Consider the following 18,620-nt stretch of genomic DNA (forward strand, 5'->3'; position numbering starts at 1 on the left):
TCACACCTGTTCTGACTCTAATAGGAGCCCTCAAAGTGCCTTTAACCACACCTGGAAGAAAGTCATTGTCAAAGGCTGAAAAACGCATCCTGATTTGACTTTATCTTCCTGGAAGACAGAAGACGAGAGTGACTCAGTGACACTCTTGTCAGAGTGATCAGAGCTTTTTCAGAAAAACAGTGACTTGAACTGATCAGAGCTACTGACGCTGTTCCTGTTCTTGCAGTATTTAACAGACGTCTGCAAAGACTTTAAATTCTGTGGTATTTCTGGGCAAGCGCACAACTACACTTAAATGTTAATATATATGGATATATTTAGGTATAATTCTGAATATACACCACAAAATAAATAAATCTTACCAAAAAAAAAACTTAATCCTGATTTAAAGAAATGTAAATTGGAATTTATCTGTTTAGGGGTCCATGCACTCAAGACAATATACAGCTATATTATTAACATATTAATAATAGCGTATTCATTGCGGATTGTTTGCATATATTTCACCTCAAATAGAAGATAATAATGTTTGAAAAGCTTGGGGCCCAAAGCAAAGTGTCTCAGAAATCTTACACACCAACTGTTGCCATAGCGGTCTGGTTGCAATCAGTTCGTACTAGCCATGTTTCATGTGCTCTGACTTATGTAAATCAAATAAATCAAAACATGTCTATAGGGAGTTACTAAACACTGTAATTAAATTTATTATAAAATTAATCATTCAAATATTTTAGCAGCTTTTATTATTGTTTGATAGAGCACACATTGTTCCATATTAGATTGGAAAGACACTAAAATGGGCACTTTACAGAGGTTTATATCAGGATTGTATTATATTCTCAGGAGTTACATTTATACATTCAGATTTACATATTTAAATTTAATTCACATTTATATTCAGAATTATAGCTAGAATGTTTATATTTGTGTCCATAGTGAAAATTGTTTTATGCGAAATGCTTTGTGATTTTTAGAAGGAATGTATAGAAGCCCTATAAGGCTGTGGGTTCATATATATTATTTACTTTGTTTTTCTGTGATAATTAGTTAATTATTATTTGTTTTCTCTAGATGTTTGTCATTATCACAACAGAACAGTTTTTTTCCAAAAATAATGGAGTAATGTTTTGGAGATTTTTTGTGAGATCATACCATAATTCACTTACGCCTTCCTGAGACGAGACACTTGAAACCTTATTTCACAGAAAGCTGCCACGCTGTGAAGTGTCCTCACAGCAAGCACAAGGCTCAGCTGCCAGCGCTACTGTCCATTACAGTCCCTCAGATTAAAGCCCTCTGACATATAAACAGGCTACTGAAACGGAAGCTAAACAATAGTAACCAGCAGCTAAAAGGCCCACAAAGACACAAAGAGGATTTTTTCTCCTCTAATGGAGTGTTTGTTCAGTATGCACTTGAATATCTATGAGGACGAAATGCTGTACGTAAATGGTGTAGAAGTGCTGTTAAAATCAGTGTCAGGGCTGAAAGATATTATGCTTAAAAGATAAATGAGACTATATTTGTTTGAGCATTTACATGCACTTAATAATCCAATAACTGCAGAAAATCAGATTTTGTCAGTAATCTGGTCAATGCATTTATATATACTTGAGTAAACAGATAATAGGGAAACTCTAGGTCTACATGAGTCAGGCAATAATCGGATTTCTGCTTTGTAATGAGCCAGTAAACTCACAGAAGAAAACGTGACATCAACGTAACGTCAAACTCAAACTTCATGCCTCTGCTTTTTTTAAAACATTGAATCACTTTAGCTGAAAATATGAACATCATGTAGAAAATAGAGTATTTAAATCCCTTCATTTCATCAAGCATGTGTTTGGTTTCAGCGTCACTTCAAAAGTGTGGCGGTCTGTTTTCGCACATGTTCAGACTGAGAAATCCGAAAGAAATCAGAGTAAGAGTTTACATGCAATGAGAAATCTGATTACTGAGCTAAAATCCAGCTCTCTTTGTCAGATTTCTTAATCGGATTTTTAGACCTTACTCTGATCTAAGAAATCAGAGTATGCTGTTTGACCATTTGAATAATCAGCAGAAATCCAATGATGATTAGATTATTGGGTGCATGTAAACACAGTCACTGAGAGCGTTCACATGCACACCAATAATATGATAATTATCAGATTTCGGCAGTTGTCTGATTATTCAAATGGTCATGTAAACAGCACACACTGATTTCTTAGATGGGATTAAGACCGTTATCATGTATCAAATTTAACCACCATTGAACACAGCACCTGCAAGATGGCAACAAAACACTTTTGGAGCGAAGCTGAAATCAACTGCATGCTCGACGAAATCTTCTAGATGATGTATATTCAAATTTTCTAGTAAATGACTCAATGTTTAAAAAAAAAGCAGCATGACATTCAGGCATTACGTTACATTTAGATCACATGACGTTTTCCCATTATCTGATTACTCAAAAGCATGTAAACGCGCTGAAACGCATTACTGACAAAGTCCAGTTTTCTGCAGGATTATTAAACACACTATTTTCTAACTGCTATTTTCTAATGACAACAACAGTAATAAAAAGGAAAACCTATTTTGTTTTTGTGAGATCTCAAAATGAATTGTCATCTTGAGAAAGCAAAACAGATAAACCCTGTTTTCTCAATAAAATTGTTTATGTTGTGATAATGGCATATGATTACCACAGGAAAACAGTAAATAACGTATGCAAATCCACAGCCTTTTTGGGCTCCCGTAGGAACGTCTGGACAAAAATCCAGCAAGCCTCTTGGACCAGGGCTGAGTAGCCTCACTCTATAAACAGCCGTTCTGTGTGGAATAATTTTGGTACTAGTAGTGTATTTCGAGTATACTTGATTTGAACGTTGTAACTGCTGTGTAAAGATTCCTGTAAGATGTGATTTTCCACTGAGTCAGGAGTTACACTGGACACTTTACAGGAAACCTGAAAATTATGGTTTGATATATTGAAAGGGGCTCAATGTTCCACGGCTTTGGGCATGGAAACGTTGGGTTGAACTGTTGACACCTTTCATAATAAGATAAATGCTTTTTTCCATGCACTACATATTTGTACAAAACGAACGCGAGGCAGTGGAGCTGCTAATAATCAGACATTACAGGCATTCATCCACGATGCACTGCCAGTATGATAACATGATACTTGTGAGCATAGTTTCATCATATCAGATTCTCAGCTGCGATGTCTCTTAAACCATTGTTTACTGCCTCTTCACAGTGGAATCGGCAGCACTGATAAGTGCAGCCGATAGGAGGGGATGTGATGTTGCATCAAAAGATGTTTCTACATGCATGATATAAACTGAAAATAGATGTTGCAGTATCTTAAAAACAACCGGTGGGGCTGCGAACATAAGGCTTTGAAGGGCCTGTTTCCTACGTTTTTCTTGCCTGTGTTTTGTCTCTGATGTTAACTTACGATATTTGTGAGGTTTAAAATACCAAAAACAACATCATTTATTTTTACATGACCATTTCCAAATCACTTTAATTCCTAGGCTGTTTTTCTTGCTGTGCCTTTAAAGCTACGTTCACATAACCAGGTTGAAGTGGCACAAATCTGATTTTTTGCCCTAATGTGACTCAGATCTGATGTTTTCAGGGCTGTGTGGACACACAAATCTGATCTTTTCAAATCCGACCTGAGACACTTTGATATGTGGTCCTAGATCTGATATGTATCCGATTCGTGGTCATGCGACCTTAATGTGACGCTCAGATCAGAATTCATGTGCTTTTTTTCCACTGCACGTGCGCCATCATTCAGCGTTACCATGGCAGCAGCGGCAATCAAGTTAAAGCCTGTAAACGGTGGAAAAGCAGCTCATCTCACCTTTTTCACCTTCGTCTCGCTCTAATAATGAAGCTTAGAGCTGATCAGAGTTAATTATGTTCACAGTGAAGCTCGTTCTGACCGTTAGTCTGTTTGCTGATGATGAACGTGATTCATTCACGTGACGTTACTGAGTAGGATGAGCGCATGAGGGTCATTTCAGGACACATTAATGACAGATTTGAATCACTTACCTAAACGAGTGTGAACCATCGTGTCAGAGAGATCTGATTTGAGCAACGACGCTTGTAATATGAACGTAGCCTAAGACTGATATATGTAAATGAGCTCTATTCTGATTGGCTGACCTGTGTTGGGCCTTGTTCAGAAAGTACTCTGAGCTGAAACACTCCTTACAACCTTTTACAGTGTGAGTGGGCGGGGCTAAACTTTGGTAGGCTAAGCAGCTTGGTTTCCATACATGGGCTGTATGGACTGGGCAGTGAAGGGCATGTCATATATACTACATCAAACTCTTCAATTTCAAAAAAGTGAGGAAAATCTGTTTTTCCATGAAATGGGCCCTTAAATGCTCTCTCACATTCTTTGACCCTACTTCATGTCTGCTGACTCATTAAAACTGCCCAAGTCTGAACTGAACAGTCAAACGACAGACTTATAAGACCAAAGCACCTGAAGTGCCGGTACCTGAACCATGTATGTGTATTTTCTTGTGTTTTTGCCATGTTGTGTGTGTTTTGGTACATCTTGTCTCCTGTGTATGAACTATAGTATCTGTTTTGTGAACATTTGGAACGTGTGCTCCTGTGCCTTTTAAATTATTATGTGTGAGCCTTTGGTCTTGGTAAGGTTTTTGACTGGAATCTGAGATAATGATATACAAAGCACTGGAATGCATGAGGAATCTGCATCTAGAATGGAAAAAAGTCACTTACACTGAACTGCATAACCTCTCAGCACCCAAATAAACTCAGAACTTCCACAATTTTCCACTCTGGGACTGTTGACTAAACACGCAGACAAGCTGTGTATCTTAGCAAGTTTATAGCCATCTCTTTCTGCAGTAGGTGGCAGCCATGTGTGTCATGCAGGAATGTTGCACCGTAGTGGTTAAGCTTTTGAAGGAGATTGCTAATGATTATCTTTGCAAAGGTTTCCTTTGCTGCTGGTGAAGCCTTAAGGGTAACGTAACAGAGCTGATAACCCGTCATTATGTTTGGTGGGGTGGGAGGATTTAAGTTTTTTTTTATTCTCTGTTATTAGTACTATTGTTGTTTCAACGGTGGCTTTTAGTGTGGGAGTTTATCTGAAACGTTTTGTTTGTTTTCATGTACTACATTTCACTGACTTCTGAAGTTTAAGCAAAGGAATAAGGGATGGGGAGGTTGGGGCTACATGTTTTTACAGGGGCTACATGTGTTCTTTCTGGGGTTTGATTTATGTTTGTTCACTATACTGGGCATCCTCAGTGTTTTGCTTTTCCATGTATGACAGGAACTGTCAAATACTGCATACATACCATTTACTCTACTTTATAATTGGTTGTGATGTTAAGATAGTCTTAATGTTTAGGGCATTAATCATCCTATGAAATGACAAAAATTTTATCCTTCTTTAAAAACGAAAAATGTCAAATCACAATCCTTCAGGAAACCCATTTGAATGATATAGAACATGCTAATCTACAAATAACACAAGCAGCAGAGGAGTAGCCATTCTTTTCCATAGAAACCTTCCTTTCACTTTAAAGTAGTCAAAGACGACGAAGGACGTTGCTTTCCAGCTTCTTATATGGGGAACATATAGTGATCAGATGTGTCTACACTCCTACATACTTGAACCCTCTTTCTTTCCCAAATTGCTGGCAGATGTTTCTACAGTCCCATGTCCCATCTAGAAATCTTTTTGATATAAGTAAACTACGCTGCATAGATATCAGGACGTTATCTGATCACTCACCCATTAGTGTAACTGTCTGTCCACCCTACAGTAGACACTGGTGATTAAATCCATCATTACTGTGCAATCCCCAGTTTGTCCAATACCTCACTGAACAGAGGAGAATTTTGATTTCTATAAATAAGACCCCTGAAATTAGTTCATCTGTGTTATGGAAGTCAGCAAAAGCTTATTTGAGGGGCGCAATTATAACATACACGTCTGCTCAAAAAAAGATGCCATTAAGAAGCAACTAGAACTTAAAGAGAAAATCCTAAAACTAAAATTATTCCTATGGATTCCTGCGGATCTCGGTGGACTCCTGGGCCTGTTCTCTCATGCGTGACAACAAGAATACTAATCCAATTATTAGAGAGAACCCTAAACTGTACAGTTCTATTGAAGTGTGGCGTCAGATTAGAAGATTTCCTAAGAGAAATGGGGCTTCAAGTTGCTGACTCCCATAGTGGGAATCCAGTGTTTTCACTGGTGTAAGCTCTACGTGAGTAGAGTTTAGTGAGTGGCATTCTAAGGGAATACGTGTGATAGGGGACCTTTTTCAAGACAACACTCTAATGTTGTTCAAAGCAAGATCACTATGGTTTTTTGCAATTCGTCACTACATTACTGCAAAATTAGTCATCAGTGGGCACCCCTCACACTGTGAGGTGGAACATTTTTTCATTAACACAAAGAATGCAGCTCATTTTCTATCCAAATTTCATTCATTTATACTTTCTCCTGGTTCAACGTCAAAGCTGGGATAGTGTGATCGGTAAATGGGAGAGGGACTATAGGTAACATATATATAGTCTGTGAAAAGTACTTTTCTCTGCAACTGATTAAAGGAAACACAATCCAAGATGTTATACAGATTACATATAACACCAGTGATACTGAATAAAACTGATCATAATACTTCACCTTTCTGTATAAAGTCCCCTACGAGCTTGGTGGACGTACTTCCGGAAATGTGAACTCATTTCAAGATTTTGGAAATGTGTAACTCAGGTAATTGGCAGAATTCTTAACACTTTAAAAATAAAGAGATCCAGGCTTGTTTTTATTTGGCCTGCCCTCCAAAACGGTTTCGCTGTCCTATCTACATCATAAACTGCTCAATGAACTGTTAGCTAGGAAATATATTCTTAATAATTGGCTAAGAGAGACGCCACCTTCTGCTACTCAGTGAGATAGGAAAATATTTAGGATACTTCCTCATGATCGATTAGTTGCAGTACTCGGGGAACAACCTGTTGTTTATGAAAATTTGGAGACCATTCATAGAGCATCTATTGTCTTAAAAGGTCAGCACTGTTTAAATGGAAATCCAGATGGTAGGTGGTGTACATGGAAACCTAGTGAAGTGCAATAAATAGGATCAGCAAAGCCCTGTTTTAGTAAATTGTGAAAAGGATGACCTTGTTTTGGTTGGGGTTGGAGGTTATATGTTTTTACTTGTTTCCATGGTATCACATACTCACTGCTCATGAATAAATCTGGTAATTGCTAAAAAAAAACAAAAAAACGATAAAATTTAGATTACCATAAAAATATTCATTGGTGGAATGGCCACAAGTGGGCCTGCAGACAGAGGTTAATACCTTTTTTGTATATGTGTAAAAAGTCACACTGTACAGATTTTTAATTCAATGTTAGTTCTTTTAGGACACCCTCTGAAAAAGGTCACTACAGCAGTTCAATAATAATATATTTGTTTATTTTGTGACGAGCTTCTAGTTTATTGACGTCGTTAACTCTGATAAGGACACGTGCTCGTGCTACATGTACAAACATAATAATATTTCCTTTACACTACAGTGCTTATCTTGATATGGCATTGTTTCAAGATACCAGTGTACACATTATGTCAGGTTACATGTCACACAATAAAACTGATGTAATCAATGTGTTGTCACACAGGACACAAAATGAGACATGTCTAAGTATATAAAGCATAATTGGTCATAACTGTGCAAAAAAGTGCAAAAATTAGTAAAAACATACAACTGTTTAATTCAATGAAGGGTCCATGTAATGGAAAACCACATTTCTTTGGCTTTGCTGGCATTAATATTTTAGATGTAGTTTGTAAACACTGTAAAAACAAATTAATTGTGGAGGTGATGTTCTGAAAACCTTCACATTCACACGTTGCCACTTATTCAGCGTACAGCAGTTTATCTGCACCCCTTTACAGTGACTTTATAAGGAGTGTTTTAGCCTGAACTGCTTTCTGAATGTACAGTTGGTACAGTGGTCATTTAATTATAAATCACTCTTAAGAGCACAGTAACAAAAACAACCTTTTTAATTGTAAGAGAGCTTGGAAAATGGTCATGTAAACATGAGTTACGAGTGGTTTTGGTTCTTCTAACTGAAATTATTACATGGAAATGCATTGACATCTAATAAACAATATTATTCCACAATGATGTGTTATGTGGAGTGAAATGGGTTTTATAGTATGGTCCACAATAGAGAAACATCTATTATTAACAGCCCCATTTCCAAAAAAGTTGGAATGCTGTGCAAAATGTAAATAAAAATAGAATGCAATGATGTGCAAAAAATCACTTAAACCCATATTTAATTGAAAAATGTACAAAGACAACTTAGGAAATGTTGAAACTGAGAGATTGTACTGTTTTTCAAAAAATATATGCCCATTTTGAAATTTAAGCCAACAACACATTCCAAAAAAGTTGGGACAGGGGCAACAAAAGACTGGTAAAGTTGTGTAATGCTAAAAAAACACCTGGTGGAACATCTAACAACTAATTAGGTCATTTGGTAACAAGTAATGGAAAGGAGTTCACCACTCTGTGAAAGACTGCACAGGGAAATACTACAGCAATTCAAGAATAACATTTTTCTATGTAAAATAGCAAAGAACCTGGGGATTTCATCATCCATAGTACACAATATCATTAAAAGCTTCAGAGAATCCAGACAAATCTCTCCAAGGGACAAGGCCGAAAACCAACATTGGATGGCTGTGATTTTTGGGCCCTCAGGCAGCACGGCATTAAAAATAGACATGAATTTGTAGTGGAAATCACTGCATGGGCAGGAACACTTCTGAAAACCACTGTCTGTGAACACAGTTAATCAATATATATATTGTCATAGGTAAGAACTGGTTGACTGGGCCAGCTCCACTTTGGAATGGAGCATGGAGGGATGATAACTGATTGCATCATGCTGTACATCATTCTGGAGCAGGTTTCTCCATTCAGGTTTTCCGTTTCGGTTGTTGCCTGTCTATACACGCCGAAATAAATAAGACATTAATCTTTCAGTGTTGAAGTGTTATTCATACATTCAGTGCCACCTTGTGAGAAATTCTTCACTGCAAAAGACAATTGACAAAAAAAAAAGTCTTATAAGGCCCACCGAATGTGATCCATGTGTACATGTAGATAACGGTTCTTCGTTCTTTACATTTCCTCTTAGAATCGATTTGCTTTATCTTGATCTACATTGTTCAAAGGGACACCCCAGGGCCTTCCCCAAAAAGGCTTCAGTGAGGCACAGAACTGCATCTAGTTTTGGGTTCAACGTGTTCTTGTGGAATCAAGCATAAAAACAGATCAATGACGGGGGTTACGGTACAAATGAATCATGAAACTGATTTTAGTCTATTCAGTTAAAGGCATCATTTACCTAACAATCTATAAGACAAGTAGCATTCAGACTGTTCATATTACCTAAGAGGAGGAAAGATGGAAAACGAGTGAGTTATAAGATTGCATGCATTCTGCTCTTTGATGGGTCTTAGTTTACAATCAGTGGTCAAACCGCAAAAAAAAATCAAGCACAATGGTGGGTTCAAATGACCGGGTGGGGGCGGTACTCCAGATACATCCAAGGCATTGGGATTATGGGACGTTTTATGTGTTACCACATAACAATATTAATATTAAGAGGACGGCAGGGGGGTGGAGGGTGATTTCTGTCATTTCTTGCCTAAGGAGGATGGCATCCCCTTGCACCCCCCTTAAAATCAAGAATAACAGCATGTGTTAATGAATTCTGTTGCTGCTTTGTCTTTGTATTTGATTATTATGGCTTCATTCTATGGCCTATGGAAGTCAATGGGGGCAATTATTTGCTCGTTTTTTACTTTAAAAGCACAAAAAAATCTTTTAAAATCTCTGAAGTACCAAATTTTTTCTTTGGGAAAAAAATCTTCGAATATTCCTTTAACCCTCAAATGAACATTCCGCCTGCCTTATATGCCTAAAACAAACTGATCTACAAACTGCTGTGACAGTGTAAAACTGTTACACAAAGAAATCACTGACTATAACCAAATAAACAACATAAAATATTTGTTATATTTTGATGCTCTGCCACTTATCTAAAAAATTGGATGAGTTTGTGTCGCTAGCGACTCACGATATGCTTGTAAGGGTTAAGACTCATTCTGAGGTTAAGCAGCTACAGACAAGCTTCTACGAGTCAAAAATGCAAAAGATCTCGGCGACTTACTGGTTCATCCACATTACTGCATGCTTACCTACAGGCTTTCCGAAACAAACCCTCACTTATGACTTGTTAATGTGACGAAGGACTTGCAGTACTGTGGGTTTGCTGCCGACTAAGCATGTGTCATCTGATCTAACCGTAAATCTAACCAGTCAATTAGCTTTCACAAAGGCAGGCAAATAAGCAAGCAGTTTCGCTTCTCTTTGTATATTTTTTTGGACAGTTCAGTTGCACTTCTTAAGATAAACAATCTTGGTGGCATGGCATAAAAACTGTATCTGACTTGTAGGGTCAGATATGAAACCAGGGCTGCCAACTCTCATAAACTGGCCGTGAGACTCGCACAATTCGGTGTAATTAGAGACTGTATGCCAGGGAGAGAGGGCAATCCTTGGTCTAAAAGGTGTAACAGGGTGTGACCAGAGGATCTGAGTGAGTGAATGGGAGTAAACGGGGAAAATGCCTGAGTACTCTGAACAAACTACAAATGGATGTAGACTGTAATATAACAAATTGACTGTCCTGTTGTTTATCTTCAACAAGTTTTCTATCACATATCTATTTTTTAGTGAGCTGCGATGTGTCTGATACAGAAAAGTAAAGGTTTTGTGAGACAAATAACAGCAAGATGGAGCTGCAACAGTTCATTTCGGCACAGCGTCAGCGTCTCTAGTTTTCTTACATCACCAAACTGAGACTGTCTGACCAAAAGATTACATACTGTGGAAAAGTATGTGGTAATTTTCACAGCGTATCAGTACCTACAACACTTGCTTTTGCCATGTTAAAGGGCAATTTGTAAATTGTAATATTGAAAATATTCATGTATATTCACATATAATATAAAATATTCATACATTCACATACATTTATTTTTTATATGGTACAGTTCTATGTGTAATATCTCCTCACATATTTTAAATTAAATGTGTTTTAAAATATATTTGGCAATATGCCAGCATATTCTGTGTTATTTTAGTGTTTGGAATGTATTTTGGCATGGATTGCAATGTATTTGTCAGATTTTTGTATATTTGACATACATGTCCATATATTTTGTCTATATAGGAAAAAAATGGTACATACCTGTATTCTTTTAAATAGTAATATCACTGAAAATGTTATGCTGTGTGGGGTTTCTCAGACATTAACCCATCATAAATACTCCAATTACAACCTAAACAAGTCATGAATCTCGAAGATTTGACATCAAGTCCACTTTACTGATAGCAATTTCATTGTTTTCCACAGAAAAATGAGCTGAGGCGGAACAAAATAGCACATATTTAATGAACTGTGCAAACTGTGCTCTCCTCCGGTTCCCTGATGGCTAGCAATGCATGCAAGCATGGCTCATTGGAAAGGGCACGTCATTCTCTACTGGCCTGTGGAGTTTGGCCTCGTTATGGATTTTTCCTTTCCTTTTATTCATGACATCAGCAATTATTTAACGTCTACTCGACTTTTATCACATAACCGTTGAAAGAAAAAAGTTGTGCTGAAAAATCTGATTACTGAGCTAAAATCCAGCTCACTATATCAGATTAAAAGGCCTTAATCCAATCTAAAAAGTCAGAGTATGCTGTTTACATTGTAACGGTCTGGGTCAATTTAATGGTCTGTTTGGTCATTTTGTGTCACTTAAAAGCATCTAGTGGGTGCTAATCAGGGTGGCTAATTAGCTACCCTGCTTGTCAGTTAAGCTAGCTCATTAGCTGATACGAAACAATGCACTGCACTATTCTGCACATACACTCACACAAATGTCTACATTTACACAGAATTGTGTGTGGAATCAAACAAAGCTTTGATTCTTCTCTGTCGAGAATTAAAAAAATGAGCAAAAAACACTTGTTAGCTTCTTCACTAGCTTATGTCATCTTATATTGTGCTCACTACAAAGTGATAACTCCAAAAATAGCAATCAACACATTAACATACAGTTCTAATTTACATGTTGGTGATCTTACTGGTCGTATTAATAGTACTTGGCAATGTAATTTTAACCTGGAAGAGTGAAAGATTTACTACATTGTCGTGGATTCAGTTGCAAGTGTTATCAGACACAGAGGATCCAGCTTTCAGAAGCCCTGCTTGCTTCTGAAAGCTGGAAAACTGGAAAACATAAGTGAAATTTGTTACATACTTGGATACATTTGACATTACAGCCTCAAACACAACAAGATTTAACCATTACTGCCCATGTTTTGTCTGTTACAGTGTACTTTCTGTAAAATGTGGTGGTGGGACATTTTCACCATAAACATAACCGTGTTTGACTGATGATGGTCGACTGTCTCACTTTCCATAACAGGGGGTGCCTAAAGAGTGGCCATGCTTCATTCTAGGGTGGCATTGGCTACCGCTTAGCTACACCTCTGGATGAAAGGTAACAAATACCCTAATAGAGATTTCAGTATTAAGATATAGGCACCTCCAAAGGTTCACTGAGTACTTTAGTACCCAAGCACATCCCTGATACTTATAGCTTCATAATGAAATAAAAATATTCATTTTCAACTGACTCTGCCTAATTCTGATACTTTCCCACCTCAGCCTCACTTTGGATTTCACGAGGGCAGAGGTGTGAAATGGGTAACAGATAAGGATGCATATCTCAATGTCGCATGCATTTGAACATGAATAGTCTGGTCATGTCCCAACACTAAGTTAATGGTTGGCGAAAATATATGGCTGTCTATGTGCGGATGGAGTGATGAAAGGCAGGAAACACAATGGGGACATACAAATGGCTATAAAGTACAGATATGGTGGGAAGTTAATTGGGGTTTATAACACCCAAGAACAAAGGATTAAAGAAATTAAGCGGAGTTAAAGGTCAAAAAAGCAGACGTGCAGTTTGTTTCAATACAATCAACGTCCAGAACAAGTCTGGCGGTATTTGTTTGAAGTCTGCCTTTGATTCAGGTTATAAAAAACAGTGAAGGGTAAAAAGGATAAATGTGTATAATAAATGTTAAAAAAAAAGATGAAGAACAGATATGAGTGGTGCACAAGCACAGTCTCTAAGTTACATAACAGTTTCTAAATGGTTTTTGACTTGGGCGTATTATTGGAAAAAAACTTTAACAGGTATAGAAACTTATATTATGTGCACATTCTTTACACTTTAAAAATGTTCACCAAACTTGAAGATATGTTACAAAAATGGTTTATTGAAGAGCCGCCCATTAAAGGCTTCTGTAAGCAAGGCAAGTTTTCATACAAGGTAGAGCTAAAGCCTCACAGCAAGAAGGACTGGGTTTGATTCCCCAGCTGGGTGAGCAGGGTCCTCTCCCCTAGGCGTGAATGTGTGTCTGACCGAATATGTCTTTGTGCCCTGTGATGGACTGATGACCTGTCCACTGTGTTTTACTTTCTGCAAGAAGGAAGGAAGAATGAATGCAAGAAGAGGCTCCAGCACTCGTGACCCAGGAGTGTGTGTGTGTGTGTATTTTGTACACAAAGGCTATTCAAAGTGCTTAACAGAAGTTAAAAAAATACAGTATAAAATGATAAAACAACAAGAAAATAAAAGACAATTTAGATATAAATTATTAACCTCTTTTTCACAGTAGCTATGAAATGTAATTTCCGCCTGTTCTGGAAGACTCTCAGTCTTGCATTCAATAATATGGTAACACTTTATTTGGAGTGGTCCTTTTGTAGATAATTAATAAACTCTTTATAGATTATCAGTAACACATCAACAAAATATCAGTGAAGCAGCAGAGGTGAAGTATCTGAATACACCGCAGTAAATATCTTGCAGATGTTCTGTTGATACGTTACTTACATTTAGTAGATGTATTGATAATATGTTACTTCCATTACAGAAAACCTAACCTTACCAACCTTACACAAAACCTAACCCTCACCCTGACCCTAATCCTAACCCTAACCTTAACCCCAACCCAAAACCTAATCCTAACCCTGGCCCTAACCCTAACCCTAACCTCAACCCAAAACCTAATCCCAATCCTGGCCCTAATCCTAACCCTAACCTCAACCTCAACCTAAAACCTAATCCTAATCCTGGCCCTAATCCTAACCCTAACCTCAACCTCAACCTAAAACCTAATCCTAATCCTGATATGGTTTTCCACATGTCACTGACAGCCTGTTGAGTGCGTGTTTCATCTAAACAGGACCCCTAAAAATAAAGTGTCACCAATAGGATTGCTAGAACATATATGATGGAAATCTGTATGATTTTAAAAAACCCAAGCAAGCAAGATGTTTGTCTTAGAAGGTGAACGAGCACGACAACGTTTATAAAAGTGTTTCAATTTCATTGCCTATATCTTTTTTTATTGTTTTCAAAAGCAGTCAGAGGAAAAACATGAAATGCAACGCACACATGGCATTAGTTTTCCGTAGTGACATGCTGAATACATGCCAAAATGAAGAGCAAAAGCTCTGTTACAATGTTTTCATGTCACTTGATCTGTGTTGCAAATTCTGCATCACATTTCGTAAATGCAAATGCTCATGTTCTGTTTACAACAGGGCAAGTGATGAAAAGATTTTGCTTTTCATTTTGAGCCGTATGAGCCGCCCACTATGAAACAGTAATGTCATTTGTGCATTTCTTTTCAGGTTTTTTAACAAGTTACTGCATTACAATTTGGCATGAATTCCTCTTCACATGTACAGAGGGGCCTGAAAGTCTGACACCACTAATGAAAATGATTCTGTTTTGCATTCTTTTTTACAACCCCATTTCCAAAAAAGTTGGGACACAGTGCAAAATGTAAATAAAAACAATATGCAATCATGTACAAACCATTTAAACCCTGTATTTTATTGAAAGTACAAAAACAACATATCAAATGTTTAAACTGAGATAATTTATTGTTTTTTGAAAAATATATGCCCATTTTGAATTTGACGCCAACAACACATTCCAAAAAAAGTCAGGACGGGGGCAACAAAAGGCTGGTAAAGTTGTGTAATGCTAAAAAAAACACCTGGTGGTCAATTGGCAACAGGTCAGTGACATGATTGGGCATAAAAGAGCATCTCAGAGAGGCTGAGTCTTTCAGAAGTAAAGCTGGGGAGGGGTTCACCACTCTATGAAAGACTGTGTGAGCAAATAACATTTCTCAACATAAAATAGCACTCAAAAAAATAAAAAAAACTGTGTAAACAGTCCGTCGCTGCATGTTAATGCAAGTTAAAACTCTAAACCACAATAAATAGGATCCAGAAATGCTGCCACCTTCTCTGGGCCCGAGCTCATTTAAAATGGACTGAGGGGAAGTGGAAAAGTGTTCCGTGGTCCGACGAATCAACATTTGAAAATCTTTTTGGAAATCATGGACACTGTGTCCTCCGGTGTAAAGACCACTCAGCTATAGTATTCATGATGGTATAGGGGAGCATTAGTGCACATGGCATGGGTGACGTGCACATGTGTGAAGGCACCATTAATGCTGAACAATATTTACAGGTTTTGGCAACATATGCTGCCATCCAGATGACGTCTTTTTCAGGGAAGGCCTTAATTATTTCAGTAAGACAATGTCAAACCCCATTCTGCATGTATTACAACAGCAGGGCTCAGTATTAAAAGAGCCTGGGTGCTAAACTGACCTGCCTGCAGTCCAGACCAGTCACCCACTGAAAACATTTGGCACATTATGAAATGAAAATATAAAAAAAGAGACCCCGAACTGTTGAGCAGCTGAAATCCTATATCGAACAAGAATGATTGTAGTATTTTCCTTTAAAAATATGGTTTACATGATTTGCACATCATTGAATCCTATTTTTATTTACATTCTACACAGCATCCCAACATTTTGGTTATTAGCATGACAATTTGAGTGAAAAGTAGAATCTTTGGCAATTTCAGAATTCTTAGTATCTGGTATGTTTCTCTTTTGCTTTAATGTTCTAGTGCACTTGAGCTGACAAGAACTCCACATGTTTAAGCAAAAGCCTCTGATGAGCAGATTATATTCATCTTAACATGAGCTTTAATAGAAGGAATAAGACTCAAAAAATCTGGACAAAGGCCTTAATATGGTCAAATTCACTCTTTTGCTTATATTTGAATAGTGGCCAAGAAATAGTGCAGAACCTTGAGCATTTCTTCATTTTACTTTTCATAACTTTTATTTCGATTTTCAAAATTCTAAAACTTTCTGTTGTCTATTGTAAAGTTTAAACAGCAAAGGCCCCAGATTTTCAATGTGGTCTCAGACTTTTGGATTCTACTGTAAGAGTCAATAGCACTTGATGAAAAGGAATGTCTTTAGTCTGGACTAAGAGGGCAAATTTGGGGCCAATATGAGATCTTGGACTGCTTGGACTTCAGTCACTGCTCCTGTTGAAACACTAGTCAGTAGAGCAGCCTGCCCTGTCCCTTAGTGAGGCCTGTTCATTTTGTATTGTTCAAATAGATCAGAGAAGTATTTTTGATCCATTGAGCAATTTATTGATGGGAAGCAACACTGTAAAATCAATTCTGTAAGTGATAGTCAATGTAGGGGTCTTAATACTGGGGTAATATGCTCAGTTCTCTTTGTCTTGGTTAGCATTTTTACTGAGGTGTTTTAAAGCAATAGCTGTCTAATGCTCTTTTTTTTGGGAAGACCAGTAAACAGACAACTGAGAAGTCCAGGCTGCTAGAGATAAAGGCTAAATCTCTATATATTTTGGAGACAACAAAAAGCTGCTGAAAAAATATGCTGCTGAAATTAAGACATGAATCCATTAGTTCTGACTTTCCTCCTTACTGCAGTAAAATTATTTTTGACTTTAATTAGTTTAGTTGGAGTAAATTTTGGCAAACCCACCCCTTGTTTTGCTTTAAGCACTGACACAAAGTTTTTGGGACCATTTGGCAGGAAAGTAAAGGAAATCTGGGTGTCGGCAGCATAACTACAAGCAGTAATGACAACATATTGAGGGGGCCAAGAATTGAGCCCTGAGGGACTCGCCAAGTTAAAGTTGTTCTTTCATAAGCGACTGTATTGAAACAGATATCATTTATATCCTTGATAAGCCTGAATATAAAGTTATGCTGTAAACTGTCAAGTCAAGTTTATTTATACAGTGCTTTTTACACAAAGCGCTTTTACAGAAAATTGTGACACAGGAGTTTTGCTATTCTAATTCTAAGGTCTCATTCTGTCTAGATCCATTGTTTAAAAGAGGGTTAGTCATAGCCAGGAAAAAATTAAAATAGGTTTTAATCTCTGAAGAAATAAAAGATGCAAATTCATTAGCGGAGTTTGGGGGACTACCTGTGTGGGTGGATTTCTATGCCTGTCAAAGATGGCATAGAAAAGATGGCAGGGAATATGGAGTGAAGAAAAATAGAGAGGAGTGAAAATGATGGAAAATCTAAATCTATGTGCATGTAATTAAATATAGCCATATACAAACATGCCAGATGTGGTGAAAAGATTATTCTGAACCATCAATGTACTTCTGATTCATGAGCAAATTCCAGTGGTCATTTTCAGACAGAATAAATGAGGTTTGATTAAATAATTGGTCACAGCTTTCAACGGTCTAGTTCAAACGATCTAATGCCAAAGAACGATGAGTATCCATGAATTACATTCTTAAAAATAAAGGTGAAAAAAATGGTTCTCTGGAGCAATGCCATCGGAGAACCATTTTGGCTTTCTAAAGAGTCTTTCACTTGATGGGACTTTAAAGAACCAATTTTGTAAAGTGAACTGGGATAAAACAAAATGCCTCATATATATATATATATAGTATGTTAGACCGTCTGGGGGTCTCTGAGGACCAGTTTAAGAACCACTGATGTAAAAGTTCTACTCCAATTTCAACTGTTTGCAAAAATCACATCTCCAATCTAAGAATCACTTAGGAGCGTTTAAGAGTGCACAGTCAAGGCGTTCAGTCCAAAACGTAAAGGGTGCACTACACTGTAAAAAGTATTTGGGCTGATGAGAATTATTTTACTTTACTTTGTTTCATTCAAAGTATTTATTTGACTTCAACAAAACCGGTTAAACCACCACGTGTTTTTTCTTTTCTCTTTTTTTTTTTTGAACGTGTACAGCACAAACAGGATAATTACATATGTGTGTGTAGTGGATGTTACGGAACATCTGTTGAGATAGTTTAATACCTCTAGCACAGTGGTGTCTAGTCTTATCTGTAAAGGTCCAGCATGGCTGCAGGTTTTCACCCCAAACAATCAGGAGCACACCTGATCCTGCTTATTTAATCTATTGTGAGCTCCTACTTTGTTGGAATGAAAACTTGCAGCCATACCAGCCCTCTGCGGATTACACTGGACACTCCTGCTCTAGCATTAAAATTGTTTTTAAAACAGATTTGAAAAACTGCCTCATATATATATATTAAAATTGTTTTTAAAACAGATTTG

The 18,620-nt window shown here is 37.3% G+C and overlaps 1 long non-coding RNA gene across 1 annotated transcript in view; it reads right to left on the reverse strand.

Annotated features, from left to right (window-relative positions):
• Nucleotides 1–18,620, reverse strand: part of LOC118798592 — a 41,509-nt gene that overhangs the window by 10,623 nt on the left and 12,266 nt on the right. The window lies entirely within an intron of this gene.

This window comes from Colossoma macropomum, unplaced genomic scaffold, assembly GCF_904425465.1.
Source record: "Colossoma macropomum unplaced genomic scaffold, Colossoma_macropomum, whole genome shotgun sequence".
In the NCBI taxonomy this organism is placed as follows: domain Eukaryota; kingdom Metazoa; phylum Chordata; class Actinopteri; order Characiformes; family Serrasalmidae; genus Colossoma; species Colossoma macropomum.